The 6,140-nt window shown below is 40.5% G+C and overlaps 1 pseudogene; it reads right to left on the bottom strand.

Annotated features, from left to right (window-relative positions):
• Positions 1-423: 423 nt before the first annotated feature.
• LOC115733192 lies at positions 424-4,840 on the bottom strand (annotated as a pseudogene).
• Between the last annotated feature and the right edge of the window lie 1,300 nt (positions 4,841-6,140).

Here is a 6,140-nt window from a genome sequence, read left to right as displayed (position 1 = left end):
TGGTCAGCCTCGCTTGTAGGACAACACGAACAAAATTCAACTATAAGAAACACTAAGAAGAAAAAGACATAAAACTTCGTAAGATAGAGGCTCACCGTAAAGAGTCATCCACAAGCACATCAGTGCTGGCACCGATATCACCACCTCCCCTTTTGGAAGTACCCTAGTCAGTGCTAATTGGAGCTACATTCTTCTCTTGCTTCATTTTCCAGCCATCAACTCTCTCCTTCCAGGCAACGTTGTTCAGTCCTGATGAACCAATATGTTAGCTGCATAGCCAGTATCACATAATCAATATGTGCCATACCTAGGGTTTAGAAGCATGTAGAGACAAGGATGTTTGTGAATAACAAGAGGGAACTACGTGATTGATTAGCATAGACTACATAAGGTAGCGAATGTATGTGCTTCCTAGCACCAACATCAGGAGAGGCCACAAAGAATGTTCAGGTGAAGCAGCAGATAGCTTCCCAGAAACTGAAGACATAGTGATGAATAACAATGCACAGGCATGTTTAATTCTAAAACAACGCCAAAGAGAAAAACAGCACTCCATAAGCTCAAATAATATACCTCTTGGCCACTCGTAAGTCGAGGAATATGGTTGTGAAAAACCTCCCTATCATAGTTTGAAGCGCTCACATCCTCATTCTGTCCATACCGCATGTGCCAGCTCATGATGCGCTCTTCAGTCTTCTGCTTTAGATTTTGATTTTCTGAGCAGTTAAATTCACTCACGCTATCATCAGCATTGGCATCTTCTTCTTGGTCACCAGGAATAGCAGGACTTCCTCGAAAGAAAAATTACGCATTAAAGGAACCACAGAGACTAAGGTCAAACCCAATCAAAAAATAATATTGACCGAGCTTTATGTCAAGAGTAGTTTGACAGTAGAATTATAGAAGTTGGCTATAGCCCCAGATTCAGCATGGAAATAACACGAAAAAGATAATATCTCACAAAAGGACTATGTAGAACAGACCTCTGCGCCTCTTGTATCTGGTTTTGCATTCAGGACATGACTGATTCCCGTCCTTCCTCTCATACTCATAGCATGGCCTACAGACAGGAAATGCACAGACATGGCAAGCAACAAATGGCTCGCCATCAACACTTTTGCCAACGTTATCACCACATATATACTCGAGTATAACCACTTCATACATGAGGAGATGTTTTAATAGATTATTTGACAAGATAATAAAAACAAACATCCAGATAAATACAAATTAGCAAAAGATGACTCATGCGACAAGAAATAACCAAAGAACATTGATTTCAAACTTATGTCTGCATGCTCTTATTTAGCATCCAGTACAGTATTCCAAGGATAAAATACAATAAAAAAGCAAATCATGTAGAAATTGCCTTGAGTGCCATGTCATCAATCCCTTTTGTGGTTAGAACAACGTTGGCCCCAGCCTTCAGTATCTTCTCAATACGTTCTTTTGTGATGTCAGCTTCCCTACAAAAGTGCTAATTTTTAGTTAGTGCCCTGCATTCAGCGAACAAGAAGAACACGAGTGGCCCACTATTTAAAGACTCTATATCTAAAGAACTATGAACGTCAGAAGGTAAATCAGTCAACAGGCAACAAGAGACACCAAAAATCTCCCCAAGTTATATGAGCATATTGCATGAAAGAGTTAGTATTGAACAGTTGATATAGCAATTTCACTCTCCTAAATCACGTACATCGCAAGATACGCCCATTGACAATGATACTTAGAGCATGCTTGGTACAGTGGAAGCTTTGCTGTAACTATGTTGTATTTACAGACTACATCTAAAGAACTACGGAGGTCAGAAGGTAAATCAGTCAACAGGCAACAAGAGACAAAAAATCTCCCCAAGTTATATGAGCATATTGCATGAAAGAGTTAGTACTGAACAGTTGCTGCAGCAATTTCACTCTCCCAAACCAAGTACATCGCAAGATATGCCCATTGACAATGATTAGTACAGTTGAAGCTTTGCTGTAACCACGTTGTAGTTGTGTTGTGGTGTGCTATGTTGTGCCAAGCACGTGTATATGGCAACAGATCTTTTAAAGTTGCTATGCTTTGGCAACAAATGATTAATGCATTTGGAAAAAGCTGTTGTGAGAATACTGTTGCTATCAAAATGATGAAAAAAAAAAATTGCTGTGTATTTTGACCCTTATTATTATAGTTTTTTGGATATACCATTTTCATCATAATCATCTATGGATAACTATAACATCTATATGTCCTTATAATAGTAGTAGTAGCTGTAACAGTGCTAGTAGTAGCAAAAAGTAGTAATCGTAATAGCCATTGTTATATATATGCACAATTTTGGGTGCCCAAAAAAGTTACAGCCACAGAAAGGACACAAAGAAATAAAACTTCACCCCAGTGGGAATGCAAAGATCCGTCATTCTAAGGAAATGGCTTGAGTCATACAATCACCAAAAGATGACATACTAATTTACCAGCCTGTAAGAAAGAAAGGAAGTCCGCCATCTGATTACTTTTGTCGAATTTTCTCTGGCTCCCTTGGATCAGTCACGACAATTTGGACACCCCATTGCATTTTAGTCTTCTGAAGATTGAAGTCAAGGCATGCAATCTTTGCAGGCGAAACTCTAACAGGCATTCCTTGGGCAGCACGACCAGTATTCAATGCATATCCATTCGAAAGGTAGCTATCTCTGGCACTTTTCCCATGAGCTTTGAGAAAATTGATCCCCTGGACATGGAAAAAACAGCATTAGTATTCCTCAACGATCAGGAAAATTAAGCCTGTAATGCAATCAGTCTCATAGGCCTTTATAGCAAACAGACTCATGCCATGGTTTCATCTTTTTTGACAATTCAACTACTGATTAGGATAAAGAAGCAGAAGAGCTCCATGTCAACACCTCCTAAAGTATTACACCAACAAGATGTAAACGCGAACTACTAACCTTGATAGGATATTTAACTTCCCTGCAGGCATTAGTCATTTTTGCTGATTGTACTGCATCTACAACCTGAAAGCAAATTGTCAAGCGCCAACACTAAACTAGCAGATTAACATATTTCTTTATGCACCACAAATGACGCATTGCTTTAATAATCATCCTGGATATGCTGAGCACAATTATGAAGCATATTTTAAGGCAGCTTGAAGTAATTTTATCCAGCACTAATAACATGACAGGAGTTCTACTCAAGAAGAAACCTTTAGGTTAAGGAGTTTAGGATTGACTTATAAAGCCGTTGACAGACCAGAATGATTGACTCGTGGAAAATACATAGTGACCATATCCGCAGCCTCACCAGAAAATATAACGAGCAACAGTGTTTATACTAAGTTACATGCACCATGGCTCCTACCTCTCCTCTTAAACAAGATGCCTACCCACTTGAACCACATCCATAATCTAGAGGATAAAAGTTCCACTATTATAGTGACTGTCAACATACCAAGTTCACAAAGAAGTCACTGACAGCAGCAATCAACTTTGATGACATGCTTGTTTTGGTACAGTTCACAAGGGAATCTTTTCCAAGCTTGTCAACCTATGAAAAATCAGAAAGCATAATGTTCAATAAAGATATAGATCATAGCCAAAAAAGTTTATCACCAACAAGTGGAAAAATAAAATGGCTCAAATCATTTCCTTAAAAATGGAAACATAAATAGAATAATGGGAAACAAAGTATTCACTCTGAAACCACTAATTATCGATGTTGGATGAATCTTATTCCTCACCAGATCATTTGCCCTCTGCGAAAGCAATGATCAAGTGACTAGTTAGACAACACATCACTTTAAAGTAACAAATTACCAGGACAACCCACAAACAAAGTTGCGTCCAACCTCAAATAGCTACCATTACCTTAAGCAACTCTGCAGCTACAACGACCAATGAAGTTGTACCATCTCCGACCTCTTTGTCCTAAAACTTGGCCAACTCCACTAATACCTGTATACCCAAGTGAAGCAAACATGAGTGCCTAAATCTCCAACCTTCAGAGTCTAGTCACATAACTGGCTGTCACCCCACCTTAGCAGCTGGGTGCTCCACTTCTAACATCTTGACTATTGTAGCACCATCATTAGTAATTGTTACGTTGCCAATGTCAACAACCAACTGACTCGTCGAACAAGACAACAGAGGCCAGTTAGATTTTCAATCTCTACATAGGAAAAGATGAAATTACATAAACTCCGAATGCAACAGTCAACAGTAATCCTCAATGGTTATTACCATTCCATACAAGATCGACCCTAAAATTTAAAGTTAAAGTGAGTAAAGCAAAGAGATAGCATCATTAACACTTCTAGTGACTAATTTCATCTAACAGATTATAGAATTGCATCTCGTACAACCAACAGCAAGTGTAAAATAACAAAGATAACCACTTAACATGACAAATGTTTGCTTGATTTTTTGCGACAAATCAAATCAGCAGCTCTGAGAACATTGACAAAGCTGAAACACGTACAATAGCATCAATCTCAACAAACTAATAAGACCAACAACAATCTCATACCTAATTGAAAAAGACTTAGGTCAGCCACACCCAACTGCTCCTACGCTGAAAATGAAAGCCAACCAGTATACACACATCACCACAAAACTTACCTTGTCAAGACCAACAGGACCGAGCGAGGACTTCACAATGTTGGCAACAGCTTGACAAGCCTCCACTGCTCAAATTTCCAGACAACCCAACATTCACAAATCTCACCGATTGAAGTGCGAAAACAAAAATTCTGATCGTTCGCAAAAGGGGGACAAAAGAACAGGAGTACCGTTTTGAGTGCGGAAATTTGGCCAGACTGGCGTTCACCTAAAATGTCGGGCGTCTGGGCTAGAATGGCCATCTTCGTTACTCTGGTTTCAGCAGAGAAACACAAAACAAGGGATCGATGCGCGTGAAGAAGAGGAGAAAGCTGCGAGAACATAGTGAATAGGATTTGTGGTGGCGGTGGTGATGGAGAGTCAGTCAATGACGCGAAGAGGGACCGAGACACCACCTCAAAGCCCGGAGAAGAAAGAAACGTTCCTCGTCAATTCGCGCAGGCTGGCGGCTAAGGGTTTTTCTATTTTTGGTGCTATGGACAAGGCGAATTAGGCATGGCCACGGGCCGTGAACCCCAATTCCGGTTCTAAACCGATTCAAGGGCAGGTTTCTCTTTCGAATTTTAAATTTAATTTAAAATAATAAATTATGAAATAAAAAAATAACTTATCAGTTTTAAATTATAATCAAATTTTATAATGTAATTAAATTTGAGGAAAAAAAAAAGGAGAGGGAAGGGGCTTGAACTTAGGGCTCGCTTGGTTAAGCATTTGGCTAATGGACTTTGAGAAAATGCAAATACCTTTGGACTAAAGGCCTTTTGCCAAAATACAAGTAGTGTTTGGTAAAGTGTATTTTAAAAACACATTAAAAACAACTTTGACGTAAATGCTGTTTGGTGAAAAATGAACTTTATAAAGTATTTTTACTTTTTTGAAAAAGAAGCGGTGGTCGGCATTGGTGGGCGGCGACAACGGCGGTGGGTGACGATTGGATAGCGGCGGCGAGCGATGGTTGGAGGGCGACAGCGATTGGTGGGGGGGGGCGGCGGACGGCAGACAGTGGCGGTGGTCGTCGGCGATCGTCGCGGATTACCGCGCCACGGCAGATGATGGTCGTCGGCAATCGACGGTGACAAAGCGGCGATCTGCGGCTGTTGTTAGTGGGCGACGATCGGCGGCGATGGATAATAGTCTGCGGCGGTTAGCGACGATGGGCGGCGATAGCGGCAATGGCGGCGAAGCGAACGGTGGGCGGCGGCCGGTGGACGATGGCGAGTGGCAGGTGGCGGTGGGAGGTAGTGGTGGCGACGGATGGCGACAAGCTAAGGTGACAAATTTAAAAGAAAAAAAATTAATTGTATTTCGCAAAAGTTCTTTAGCCCAAAGTACCTCTAGGGATACTTTGGGCTAAAGAACTTTGAAAAGCATTTGAGATGCAATTGTATTTCCTTAAAGTGAGCCAAAAAAATGAATCAAACACCATTTGTATTTGGCCAAGGGACTTTAAAGCCCCAATGCTCATTCCTAATGCTAAATCAAATAGGGTCTTAATGAATTATCATTAAGCGCCTACATATCTTCTTGGAGATAGAAAAATCA

This window comes from Rhodamnia argentea, chromosome 2 (assembly GCF_020921035.1).
Source record: "Rhodamnia argentea isolate NSW1041297 chromosome 2, ASM2092103v1, whole genome shotgun sequence".
NCBI classification, from domain to species: Eukaryota; Viridiplantae; Streptophyta; class Magnoliopsida; order Myrtales; family Myrtaceae; genus Rhodamnia; species Rhodamnia argentea.
Note: the sequence above shows the minus strand (reverse complement) of the source record. Positions and strands in the feature narration are given on the sequence as shown.